Below are 14,734 nucleotides of genomic sequence, written 5' to 3'. Positions count from 1 at the left end.
ACAGGAACAAATACAGAAATTACTAGTATAGTACGAAAGGGTGTTTATAGTAAATCCTAGTTTGTTTGAGCAAAAATAATTAAAACTTTATATTCACTCTGCAGTTCAAAAATCAAAGATTTTCCACACCAGGATACAACTCAAAAGGCTGCTGCCCTGTGTTACCTTGGAGGTTTAGGTTTTTTTGTACATGCTCTTGGTGGACACAAAAAGGATAAGCCTCGGGGAGATCAGGGAAAAGACAAGATGTTGATAAAGCAAAGAAAATTAGGACCTCAATCCAAACATGCAGCAACTTGTGTTGAGCCTGTCAGCACAAAACAGGATGTCAATGTGGCCGACTGGGAATTAAAAATACAGGGAGCTTAAACATTCTGGCCTTGTCAAGCCAGTTTGGAACACTGATGGGCAAGGGGCTAAGACTCTTACAGGGTGCCACAAGGCCCATTCTGACTTATGTTGGCACGGCAGGAGGGTACTCATGACTCTATATCACTTTTGACTCCATGAGAGAGACGTAAAGCTTCCAACTACTTATCACTCTCTCTTCAAAAACTATGTCATGGTGGACACATACCACAATCAGGTCATTGCAGGAAGGATGGCATGCCTGTTTATATGTGTGGAAATGAAGTGCATCTTCATCAATCCTTATAACAGACCCACTCAGAAAACACTTCTACAAGCCCAAATCCAAAAAGGTTGTGAGAGTATGAAAAATGTGAATAAAAGCACAAACGGGGGATCTGTAGATTCTATTCACCTAATATTATATTGAAAACAATACAACAACACATTACTGGATGTTTCATCTCAAATTGATTTTTGAAAATAGAAACTCAAATGTGATGACTGCAACACACTTCAAAAAAGCTGTGACAGTTGAGTGTTTAGTACTGTTCAACATCACCATTTCTTTTAGTAACGCTTATTAAGACACAAGTTGGTTCAATTTAGCAAGTAGAATTTTCCCTTATTCGTCCATTATGCAGGTCCTCAGCTGCACAATTGTATGAATCCTGTGTTGCTGTATGCTGTCTTTATAATGTGCCACACACTCTCAGTCAGAGACATTCAAGACTGCAGGCAAGTCAGTCAAGTACCTGCACTCTCTATTTGTGCAGCCATGCACTTACTATCTGAGAACAATGTTTTTTGGTTTTGTCTTGCTGGAAAATGCAGGGATGTCCCTGACAAAGACAGAATCTGGATGGCAGCACATGTTCCTCCAATGTTTGTACATATCTTTATGATTAATGGTGTCCTCACAGATGTGCATGTTGCCCATGCCATGCATGCTGGCACAACCCCATACCATGACAGCTTTTGGACTGGACACTAATAAACAGCTAGGATGGTCCATGATTTCTTTGACCAAGAGAACATGATAGCTCTTTTTTCCCAAAAACTACAGTATTTAAAGTGTTGACCACAAAACACAAATCCATCGTGCAGCTTTCCATCTCAGATGAGCCCATGCCTAAAGAAGGCAGCAGCACTTCTGAACAATGTTTTTGTTTGGTGCATCTTTTGCATTTTTTAGTAAAGACTTGACTTGCATCTGCAGATTCAGCAGTTTTGACTGGTAAAGGTTTACTGAGGTATCCCCAAACCTGAGTCATGATATCCATTACAGATGAATGACAGTTTTTAAGACATCAACATCTGAGTGATCAGAGATCATGCACATTTAGAAATGGTTTTCAGCCTTGCTCCTTTCACAACAACATTTGACTGGATTCCTTAAATATTTAATTAATTATATTGTGCATTGTAAAGGGTGAAATGCCCAAAATCCTACGAATGTTATTCTCAATGTGCTGGGTTATTGACTGATAAATTCTTGTTCTAGAAGGACTAGGCCTTTTTTGGAGGCTCCTTATATATTATAGCACGATTACCTCACCTGTTTGCCATCACCTTGTTATTTCAACTTGTCACATTGTAGTTAAGCTACCCTGTCCCAACTTTTTTGGAACATGCTGCAGAGTCATCACTTTCAGATTAAGCATGTATTTTCAAAAAACAATGGAGCTGATAAGGTAAATTATGAAGTACCTCGTCTTTATACTGGTATTGTTTGAATACAAGTCAAAGTAAATTTACAGATCCCTTCTTTTTTATAGCATTTTCTATTCTGTTCCATTATTTTTGCAATTGGGGTTGTAGAAAAAATATCAGTAGTATTTTCATCTATGCAGAGTACAGTCCTTGCATTTCTACCCAAAATGTACCCCTTTGCCACTCTCCAGCACCTTGATAAACAAGAATGGATCAAAAAACAGAATGTCATTTTGTTTTAACAGAAGTCACAAAAATCAGCCGACCTGATGGCCTCCTTGTCCCTGTTCCCATATTATTTGTTGAGCTATGTTCAAAGTGTTTACAGAGCTCAAAATTCGAACTGTTGAGTTTCTGCCGATACCCTCTAAGGCTGAGCTAGAGGTCAGCAGGTGAATAAACAGAGGCACCCCTACACACGCTGGTCCAAGCACAGAGGACAGGATATGGCAGCCACCCGCTCCAAGTCATCTCATTACACGGCTCAAATAACAACATGCAGGAACGAGCAACGCCCTCCAACGGCACAGCCAACGTTCACAGTCGCTGATCAGGTCAAGTGCCATTTCAGACTACACACCACACAGGGTGTGGCAGTTGGGCACAGTGTTTCAAAAATTAACAAACAGATCCATAAGAATCATGAAACAATCTGAAGAGAAAGAAGAGAGTGAAAAACACAACAGGACAAGGACAGTTTTTGGTTCAAAACAAAACGCAAAACACACATGCAAATCAGAATTTCAATGACCCTAGAAACCTATAGATCTATGGAAGAAAAAATGAAGAATTAAGAGATTTTCAAACTGACTCCAGCAGACACCTCTGTTCCCACAGAGCTGCCCACACACTTGAGTGGGTGACACACAATGGGGCAGTGAACTTCCTTTCTTCAGTTTTCAAAATTAGCCCCCACAGAGGACTAAAATTCAAAGACCAGACCTTCTTACACACATAAAGTGAATCTACTTGACATGTTTTACATCTGCCACACCGCCTCCGTAGAAAACAAACTTCTTTCTTTAATGAAGGGTCAACAAACGCTTTTCAGAACTACTCAAAGACCCCACTGAAGAAAACACACGAGCACTGAGGTGGGCCGACCCAAGAGCTCTGAGAAAACAGGCACCATCTCATGCCCAGGCGTCATATTTAAAGTGAAGGTTCCGAGAGCATCGCAAAACAGTGCAAGTAGTCCTCATCATTTTGTGCTGATCACCTCAAACCCAAAAACAGTTACGAGAGCGAGAGAGAAGCTGCCCATTAAAGAAGCTGGGCTACACTTCCTAAAGATGGGAAGATCTGATCCCAAAGAGGCCCACAAGTCCCAAGTTTATCATGCTTGGACTATTTTGGCAACTCGAGCACTGGCAGGCATCAAAAAGTGTGACAATCACCCAGCCTTGTGACTTACACTGCAACGCCTCAGAGCGTGAAATGTTTAGCTTCAATAGTGGGAGCCACTTCTGGAGGCCTTCAAAAAGTAAATTAGACTTTTAAAAAATGCTGGATAGAGTCTGGTGAGCTCATAAAAAAGAACCGTCTGAGTATTTTGAGAAGACCAAGACCATACCAAATCTATGCTTGCTTGCCATACAACCAAAAAAAAAAAAAAGGCATGTTTGCATTGTGTCTTAAGAACTGCTAAAGCACCATTCTTGACAGTCAAGTAATGTCACCAGACCTCTTCTACTTCGACAGCACAGCCACACTTTGAATTGAAAAGGCGGCCTCCAGGCGCATCGGCTCTAGACGAGTGTTTAGGTCTGGGAAGCTGATACACTTTCATCCCGGCAACCAAGTGTCTTTGTGGCAACTGTTTACCTAAGGGATGAGCTTGGAGGCCCCCAGGCCTCACCTGCTGCCTTCAGTGCCATCATGAATATGTACATAATCCCCCTCCCCAGTGGAGATCCTCCCTTTCACTTTGTCACTGGTTCACTTTGATCCATAGCAACAGTGAATCCGCACGCTACTGAGCCTCAGTCATCCAGCAGGACTATGGCCGCCCTGTCCTTCATTATCTTGGTGTAGCCACTGCTGTTTACCTCGGGGATCGGATGGCAGGGATCAAACAAACCTAATTCTACTATTAAGACGAAGTCTCTTTTGTTCCAGGTTTTTTTTTTTTACATCTGAAATAGATCAATAAAAAAAGAAAGAACAGCACGTCTACTGACCAGCACATGGGAAAGATGGACAGAAAGTCATGTAAAGGTATGGCCGTCAGTAGGCCGCAATGTTGTTAAATACACATTTGACACTTACTGTAAGTAGTGCTGAAAATTTCATATATACATTGGGTGAAAAAAAACCCACCAAAATAACAACTACCTATGTTTTTAAAATTTAACACAGAGTAAAAATACATGAAGGACCCAAAGTAAATTTAACGTTAAAAATTTGCAAAGAAACGAGGCTTGGGCTGATAAAAAGGCATGAGAGTAGAATCAAAAACTGGACTCCTGGCCGATAGTTCAGTTCTGTCCTTTTAAAATTTAAAACTATTGCTCACCAGTACTTTTTCCCCCATAACAATCAAGCACTGTGTGGCAGCATATTTAAATGATCGTAGTTATAATTTCACATCTTTTTCAAATCACAAACTGAAAGATCTTTCAGTCAACACCTCCAGTATACGCACACATGCATTACAAGTCCAGAGTTCAGGCATTGGCTTTGGAAGACTTGAGCACAGGTGAGTCTGTCTTCTCATGACATACACCACATCGTATATCTATATGTCTATCCATATCTATATATCGAGGGTACAGGGCAAATTCCCAGAATACATGTGTCCTAGCGTTTTTCCCATTCCTGTTAAAATTTCCTGCACTCATACTTTGTTGCCATGTCTAGAGATGCATGTGTTTTTGGCTGTATTTCTAAAATGGTAACAAATCTTCTTTCCTTAAGTCTCAATTTTAATTTTGGGAATGAAAATAAGTCACAGGGAGCGAGATGTGGTGAATACGGAAGGAGTGAAGCAACAACCACATTGGGTTTGGTCAAAAGCTGTTTGCCTGCTAGCACAGTGTATATAGATGCATCTTTTGGGTGCAAAATGCAGTTTTTTGTGCGCCGTCACTTCTCTGAACGTTTTTTTTTCCTGATGCTTTCCATCAGATGCCTCAGCAGTTCAGTGCAATGCCACTGATTATCTGTCTAACCATGGGGAATAAACTCTTCATGAACAAGTCTGTCAATGTCGAAAAAAGTAACCATCATTGTGCCTTTGTCATGGTGGCTTGGAGAAAAAGAAACACTGAGGTCACCTGCACGACTGTAGAATATTCAGCAGAAATACACATTTGATCAACTCAGCATGATGCCATTTGGCAGACTGATTAACCAGACTGCAAGCATATTCAATAATTATATCTTGCTCTGGTGCTATTGACCGATTTTAGAAATTTCTGGGTCCCCAATAGTGCATGTATGTAATATACATATATACACACATATATACATGCACAGACATACAGTATACAGTATATACATACTCACACACACACACAGAGTTACCCATGCCATGCTTATATGTGCATATATGTATATACACACATACACATGCAGTACCAATATACATATATACATATATACATATATATATATATATATATATATATATATATATATATATATATACATATACATATATACTGTCGCAGGTGGCTGGGGGGGCGGGCCAGGACTCCCTGGAGGACTGGAAGAGGGCTTACACCTTCCCAAGACCACGTGGGGGTGACCGCCCTGGCGGCTATGGGGACCACAGGTACAGAGCTTTGAAGCTCAACCCTGTAGGGGCCCGTGGCCACTGCCTGGGGGCACCCCAATGCCTTGGGAGCCCTGGACCTCAGCACTTCCACCACACCCGGAAGTGCTAGGGGGAAGAGGATCGGGGACACCCAAAGTGTTTCCGGGTGCGCAGCCGGCACTTCGCCACACTGGGGAGTGCCGGTGGAAGATTGTTGGGAGGCACCTGGAGCATATCTGGGTGATTATAAAAGGGGGCCGCCTCCCTCCATTCAGGGACTTGAGTTGGGTGGAAGAAGGACGAGGTCTGGGAAAAGGCAAGGAGGCAGCCTGAAGAGAGAGAGAAGGCATTGCTGTTGTTGGCCAGGACTTTGGGGACTTTGGGCTTGTGAGCACTTTATTGTAAATATGGACTTTGTAAATAAATGTGTGTGGGGTGATTTAAACGTGTCTGCCTGTCTGTGTCCGGGTCATGTTCCACAATACATACATACATATACACATATATATATATATATGTACATATACACATATATATATATATACACACATACAGTATATATATATATACATATATATATGCACATATATATATATATAGTATATATACAGATATATATATATACACATATATATATACACATATATATATATATATATATATATATATATATATATATATATATATATACATATATATTACATATACAGTATATATACACATATACAGTACTGTGCAAAAGTTTTAGGCAGGTGTGAAAAAATGCTGTAAACAAAGAATGCTTTCAGAAATATAAATAATGATTGTTTATTGTTATCAATTTACAAAATGCAAAGTGAGCGAACAAAAGAAAAATCTAAATCAAATCAATATTTGGTGTTACTACCTTTTGCCTTCAAACCAGCATCAATTCTTATAGGTACACTTGCACAAAGTCAGGGATTTTGTAGGATTCTAGTCAGGTGTATGATCAACCAATTATACCAAACAGGTGCTAATGATCATCAATGTCACACGTAGGTTGAATCACAGTCATTAACTGAAACAGAAACACCTGTGCAGGAGGCTTAAAACTGGGTGAGGAACAGCCAAACTCTGCTACCAAGGTGAGGTTGTGGAAGACAGTTTCATGTCATGGCAAGATTGAGCACAGCAACAACACACACGGTAGTTATACTGCATCAGCAAGGTCTCTCCCAGGCAAAGATTTCAAAGCAGACTGGGGTTTCAAGATGTGCTGTTCAAGCTCTTTTGAAGAAGCACAAAGAAACGGGCAACGTTGAGGATCGTAGATGCAGTGGTCGGCCAAGGAAACTTAGTGCAACAGATGAAAGACATCTCAAGCTTATTACCCTTCGAAATCGAAAGATGTCCAGCAGTGCCATCAGCTCAGAACTGGCAGAAACCAGTGGGACCCAGGTACACCCATCTACTGTCCGGAGAAGTCTGGCCAGAAGTGGTCTTCATGGAAGAGCTGCAGCCAAAAAGCCATACCTCCGACGTGGAAACAAGGCCAAGCGGCTCAAGTATGAACGAAAACATAGGAACTGGGGTGCAGAAAAATGGCAGCAGGTGCTCTGGACTGATGAGTCAAAATTTGAAATATTTGGCTGTAGCAGAAGGCAGTTTGTTCGTCGAAGGGCTGGAGAGCGGTACAATAATGAGTGTCTGCAGGCAACAGTGAAGCATGGTGGAGGTTCCTTGAACGATTGGGGCTGCATTTCTGCAAATGGAGTTGGAGATTTGGTCAGGATTAATGGTGTTCTCAATGCTGAGAAATACAGGCAGATACTTATCCATCATGCAATACCATCAAGGAGGCGTATGATTGGCCCCAAATGTATTCTGCAGCAGGACAACGACCCCAAACATACAGCCAAAGTCATTAAGAACTATCTTCAGCGTAAAGAAGAACAAGAAGTCCTGGAAGTGATGGTATGGCCCCCACAGAGTCCTGATCTGAACATCATCGAGTGTGTCTGGGATTACATGAAGAGACAGAAGGATGTGAGGAAGCCTACATCCACAGAAGATCTGTGGTTAGTTCTCCAAGATGTTTGGAACAGCCTACCAGCCTCGTTCCTTCAAAAACTGTGTGCAAGTGTACCTAGAAGAAGTGATGCTGTTTTGAAGGGTGGTCACACCAAATATTGATTTGATTCAGATTTCTCTTTTGTTCATTCACTGCATTTTGTTGATTGATGAAAATAAATGATTAACACTTCCATTTTTGAAAGCATTCTTTGTTAACAGCATTTTTTCACACCTGCCTAAAACTTTTGCACAGTACTGTATATATATATATATTACATATATACACACACACATATATATATATATATATATACATACATACACAAACACACACATACATATATATATATATATATATATATATATATATATATATATATATATATATATATATATATATATATATATATATATATATATATATATATTCCTTTGCAAATTCATCCAAACTTCCCTGCAGGATTTGCTCCAAGTCCTCTCTGACTTTGGCTGCTTTCTGTTCCTTTCCCTGTCCAAGGAGGAGGTCAGATCTGTGAAGTGGCCAGTCCACCTATAGTGCTCAATCTGAAGACTTCTAGTCTAAGTAGATCTCAGTTGTGTCTGCAGTGTGCTGAAAGCTAAAGCTTCTACCAATTAATCTTTTTTCTCAAAGATACTGCATGATGAATAAAAGAACCTAATAATCCTTAGCAGTCATAATTCCATTGATTTTGATTAATACCCTTACACCACAGGCTGAAATACACCCCAGACCATGACAGAGACACTAATTTCCTTACAGAAGGCTGCTGATGGGCATCAGTGTACTTCTTGTCAACCTCTCCTTATATACGGACATCTTTATGAACTAAAAATTTCAAATTTGGACTCATCACTCTGTATGACTTTCTTCCATTGGTTATCGTTCCATGCCTTGACGTTTTTATTGCAATCCCTTCTGCTTGTTGCCTTTCAACAAGAATGGTTCCTTAGCTCTAATGTCAAGATAAAAACTTTGGTGTCAGATACGAAGAAGCACCTCACGGACTTTCTTCTACCTGTAAAGTGTTGTTTATCATATGTAGACAGATTTTGGAGTCTTTCACTAAATTTTGTGTCTTCCATTTTTGCATATGTCCCTCACTTATTCCGCCCACATAAATCACATTAAGAAACTTTCTTACTTTCACCTCCGTAACATATCCCGTGTTCGCTCCTTCCTCTCCTTCTCTAATGCTGAGAAACTTGTCCATGCTTTTATCACATCCGGCATCGATTATTGTAATTCCCTACTGGCAGGTGCCCCTTCTAATCTTATATCACAGCTCCAGCTTATTCAAAACTCAGCTGCAAGAGTCCTTACTCGAACCAGCAGCAGCGAGCACATCACACCCATCCTGCTCCGCCTTCACTGGCTCCCTGTGTCCTACAGAATCGAATATAAAATCCTACTAATAACCTACAAAGCTTTAAATAACCTCGCGCCAAACTACATCAGTGACCTTCTCCATCACTATGTGCCTGCCCGCCCACTAAGGTCCTCTGATTCTGGTAATCTTGTTGTGCCCGTCACTAATCTACACTCCATGGGTGACAGGGCCTTCAGCTGTATAGCGCCCAGACTCTGGAATGACCTACCAAAATTAATCAGGTCAGCTGACTCCATGAATTCTTTTAAAAAACAACTCAAAACTCATCTGTTCAGGAAGGCTTTTTAGCTCTACTTGACTTTATTACCTTTCTCTCAGTTTACTTCTCTGTCAAGATGCTCATGTAACCTGTATGTGTGTGCGAGACCATCAATTATGTTGTCTGTTTTTTTTTTTTTTTTTTTTCAGAATTTACTGTCTTAATCTTCTTTGTTTATTTATCTGGTTTGTACAATGCTATATACTGTATATTCTGCCGTTCTTTATTTATTCTGTAAGTGCCTTGAGCATGGGAAAGGCGCTATATAAATAAAATAAAAATAAAAAATGTCTGTGCAACAGCTTGTATACTTCATCTTGAAATCCAGTCTGGTGTGTTGTTGTTTGCCAACTATAAGCTTGTAGATACTGTCAAAGTGTGTTAGCTTGGCCAGTTTTGTGGACCTCCTCAAGCCTCCCACCCTCCTTGTTTTGTCTTATATGTTAAGCTGCACCATTAATATACCTGATCTGACTAATCACAACCTTATTAATATGAATCAGGTATGCTATTGGCAGAAATGAACAAACAGAAGGAATGACTGCTGTTGCTCTATATTAAATTATTTGTTTAATGGTACTAATGTAATGCTACTGTATATAAAAAAATTATTTCACCCCATTCTGTCAAAAAATCCATCTGTACAGCAGGTTATCCAGTTTAAAGACTACAGGAATGTAGAGAGTATCCCAGCAGAACAGAGTCAGGCAGAGTCACCCCACACATGGTGCCAGTTCACTGCACCGGCATATAGTGTGCTCATTGCCTGGAATGTACTTCATTAGCATTATGGAGGAAAACCAGACTGGGGGGAACCCAACTGCACAGCAGAGAAAATGTGCAACCACCATGCTGAAAATGAGCAGGCTGGTATTTTAACCGCTGCACCAACTACCAGTCTAATTAGTTCAAGTGGCACATATGATCACTGCCTGGAGATTTTAGTAAACCATGCCCAGCTATGCAAATCTCAAAGAGCTTAACCATCTGGATCACAGGCAGTGTAACCATGAGAAAGTCACTCCACCTGCCTGTGCTCCAACTGGAAAACAAAAGAAATGTAACCACTTGTATCACAAATGTCACAAGTCACCTTGGATAAAAATGTCAGTAAAACAACTAAAAATAAACAGTATGTTACTGCCACACAGATTCTCAAGATCTTGATGAAAAAACAAATGTTTATGCAAAGGCACCATAGCACAGAATGTAGCAGTGCTGTGTCCCAAATTCCACATCCTGGGTTCAAATGCTATTCCCGGTCATCGCCTGTGCGAGGCTTGCTTGTTCTCCTCCCACATTTGTATTAGGTTCTTTGACAATTCCAAAGTGTTCCTGTGTAGGTGTGTGTGACAGGTGCCTGTGATGGACTGGTATCATAGATAATGATTCCTGCCTTGCACTCAATGCAGCTAGAACTGGTTGTGCCCCAAATGCCCCTAACTAGTCATCTAAGTGGGTTCGACCATGCTTTGTTTTATTGTAAAGCAGCCATGTCAAAGTTTAGACCAAAAGGCTACAGATATGTTGCAAAATTAGGTAATCAAACATCGTACTGCAGTGCCATTGGGATGACAGGTTTTCATTTAAAGTAATTTCGTCAATTGATTTGAACTTATTCTGTTAATAAAAAATTATGTTGGATTAAATGATGGTGTCGGCTCACATTTACCAGTAGGGTGGATTCTCTTTTTATGAACATCAGAATGACAATTTTTCACACTTGTACTTTTTTGTTTTATTTGATCTGAAATATTAAAAAAGTAAACCACAGACCAATAACACTTAAATGCAAGTATTTAGAATGAACAGGTTGAATAAGTGGTAAATAAGTGTACAGTCCTGGAAGTTTGCAGGGTGGGAAAAAAGCAAAAAGAATTCATTAACAAAGAGGGTTGGCTACTAGTTCAGGAATCAGAAGACTGACAGCACTTACTGTGGCACTCTAGGAGCAGATATACTGATTCCCCTTGTAGTATCTGAAACAAGCAGCTCATAATACATTTCTGCAGCAGTTTACTACATTATCAAATACAGTAGTTGGCCAAAGGCAGTTGGGCTACAGTCCCTGCAAAGTGATCTGATGGACTGAACAGCAAGTGCAGAAACGTTTTGTGACAGTTGTTTAAACTAAAAGTGGCATAACTAAAAGGTGACTGCTTAATCTAACAAGCATAGCATATGTTAGGAGGCTTGAAGATGCCACTCCATTTCCAGAGCCCAATTTGGAACCACCAATAACCACAACCTTCACATCTTTGGTGAAGTGGAAGGAAAAATCAGAAAACCCAAACAAATGCCAGGAACTGGGTAAAACAGGTGATATTACATTTTGCAATCGATCAAATGCTTAGAAAATCCAAAAGGGAAATATCACAGCACACTACTTAATATTTATCCTTAAATGTGATGCCTAAGCAGATGCGTGAGATACTGCAATCACTGACAGCAGCGTCAAGGATGCACTTTTCTTCATGCCAGTTACACTCTATTCAAGTAGCTGAGAACAAATGCCTGTGCCGGTGTGGTTCCCTATTTACCTGACAGGGTAAGAAGACAGTATCATGGCAGCAGAGCTGGAGCTAAGCTAAAGGCTAAGCATCTTTCGAGAAAGTGCTGATACAAGCCTTCGGTGCCTTCTGTGATCCTGGGAAATGTGAACTCACTACCAAATAAGATTGACGAACCAGCTGCGCTGGTGAAAAATGTCAGGACCTACAGAGAATGCAGTTTGTTGTGTTTTTGCGAAACGTGGCTAACAACTAGCATCCCAGATGCTAACATGGAGCTGCCCGGGTTTAGCACACTTAGAGTGGACAGAGACGCAAATACCTGCGGGAAGCAGAAAGGAGGAGGACTCGCTCTCTATGTAAATACAAGGTGGTGCAACTCTGGACATGTAAATGTCAAAATCTCCACTTGCTGCAGGGACATCGAACATGTTGGCCGTAAGTCTGCGTCCCTATTACTTACCCAGAGAGTTTGGACACGTCATTGTTGTTATTGTATACATCCCTCCTCAGGCGGACATGGGGATAGCGGGTGACATCATTCATTCCGCTGTTGCTAAATTACAAACACAGCACCCTGAGACGCTTGTGCTAATCGCTGGAGATTTTAACCATGTGACACTGGACCAAACATTACCTGCCTTCTCCCAGTATGTGGATTGTAACACCCGGGGAAATAGGACTATTAACCTACTGTATGCAAACGTTAAAGACACATACAGCGCCACCCCGCTGCCTGCGCTTGGGAAAGCAGATCATAACCTGGTTCTGCTTCAGCCTCACTACAAACCAAAAGTGAGGGAGCTACCTACAACCACACGCTCATTCAGAAAGTGGTCCCCTGAGGCACAGCAGGCTCTGAGAGACTGCTTTGGAACTACAGACTGGGATATCCTGCAGGGCTCACATAGTGAGAACATTGAGGAGGTTGTTGACTGCACTACTGACTACATCAACTTCTGTATGGACATTGTAGTTCCAGTAAGAACAGTACACTGCTATGCTAACAACTAGCCATGGATTACAAGTGACATCAAGGGCCTTTTGAACCAGAAGAAAACGGCTTTTAAAGGCGGTGATCAGCATGAGCTCAAGCATGTGCAGAAGGAACTTTGAGTCCAGCTCCGGGCGGCGAAAGAGCAGTACAGGGGAAAGCTGGAGCAGAAATTGCACAACAACAGCATGAAGGAAGTGTGGGACGGGATGAAGATCATCACTTGCTGCAGCTCGAAGCGGGGTGCCACCATTGAGAGAGATGTGGAGAGAGCAAACCAGATGAACAACTTCTTTAACAGGTTTGACCACCCTAACGAACTCTCACCTCAGAGTATTGCACCCTCCACCCATCCTTTTGCTGATACCAGCATAGGAGAGAGTTTCTCCCCACCCACAATTACAGCAGCCCAGGTAAGCAGTGAGTCCAGATGGAGTATCGCCTGACTGCTGAAGGCCTGTGCGCTGGTGAGTCCTCTAGGCTTTGGAAAACATCTTGTATCACCCCAGTCCCAAAGGTATCATGTCCTAGTGAGCTGAATGATTTCCGGCCTGTCGCTCTGACGTCACATGTGATGAAAACCATGGAGCGGCTGCTGCTTCACCGCCTGAGGCCACAGGTCCACCACACTCTCGATTCTCTGCAGTTCACATACCAGGAGAAGGTGGGAGCAGAGGATGCCATCATCTATATGCTACACCGATCCCTCTCCCACTTGGACAGAGGTAGTGGTGCAGTAAGAATTATGTTTGTGGACTTCTCTAGCGCCTTCAACACCATCCAACCTCTGCTCCTTAGGGACAAGCTGACAGAGATGGGAGTAGATTCATACCTGGTGGAATAGATTATGAACTATCTTACAGACAGACCTCAGTATGTGCATCTCGGGAACTGCAGGTCTGACATTGTGGTCAGCAACACAGGAGTGCCGCAGGGGACTGTACTTTCTCCGGTCCTGTTCAGCCTATATACATCGGACTTCCAATACAACTTGGAGTCCTGCCATGTGCAAAAGTTCGCTGATGACACTGCTATCGTGGGCTGCATCTGGAGTGGGCAGGAGGAGGAGTATAGGAACCTAATCAAGGACTTTGTTAAATGGTGCGACTCAAACCACCTACAACTGAACACCAGCAAAACCAAGGAGCTGGTGGTGGATTTTAGGAGGCCCAGGACCCTCCTGGACCCCGTGATTATCAGAGGTGACTGTGTGCAGACCTATAAATACCTGGGAGTGCAGCTGGATGATAAATTGGACTGGACTGCCAATACTGATGCTCTGTGCAAGAGAGGACAGAGCCGACTATACTTCCTTAGAAGGCTGGCGTCCTTCAACATCTGCAATAAGATGCTGCAGGTGTTCTATCAGACGGTTGTGGTGAGTGCCCTCTTCTACACAGTGGTGTGCTGGGGAGGCAGCATAAAGAAGGATGCCTCATGCCTGGACAAACTGGTGAGAAAGGCAAGCTCTATTGTAGGCATGGAACTGGACAGTTTGACATCCGTGGAAGAGCGACGGGCGCTCAGCAGGTTCCTGTCAATCATGGAGAATCCACTGCATCCACTAAACAGTATCATCTCCAGACAGAGGAGCAGCTTCAGCGAGAGACTGCTGTCACTGCCCTGCTCCACTGACAGACTGAGGAGATCGTTCCTCCCCCACACTATGCGACTCTTCAATTCCACCCGGGGTGATAGACGTTAAAATTA

The sequence above is a fragment of the Erpetoichthys calabaricus genome, chromosome 2 (assembly GCF_900747795.2).
Source record: "Erpetoichthys calabaricus chromosome 2, fErpCal1.3, whole genome shotgun sequence".
NCBI classification, from domain to species: Eukaryota; Metazoa; Chordata; class Cladistia; order Polypteriformes; family Polypteridae; genus Erpetoichthys; species Erpetoichthys calabaricus.
The sequence above is the reverse complement of the archived record's forward strand: the minus strand, read 5'-3'. Positions refer to the sequence as shown.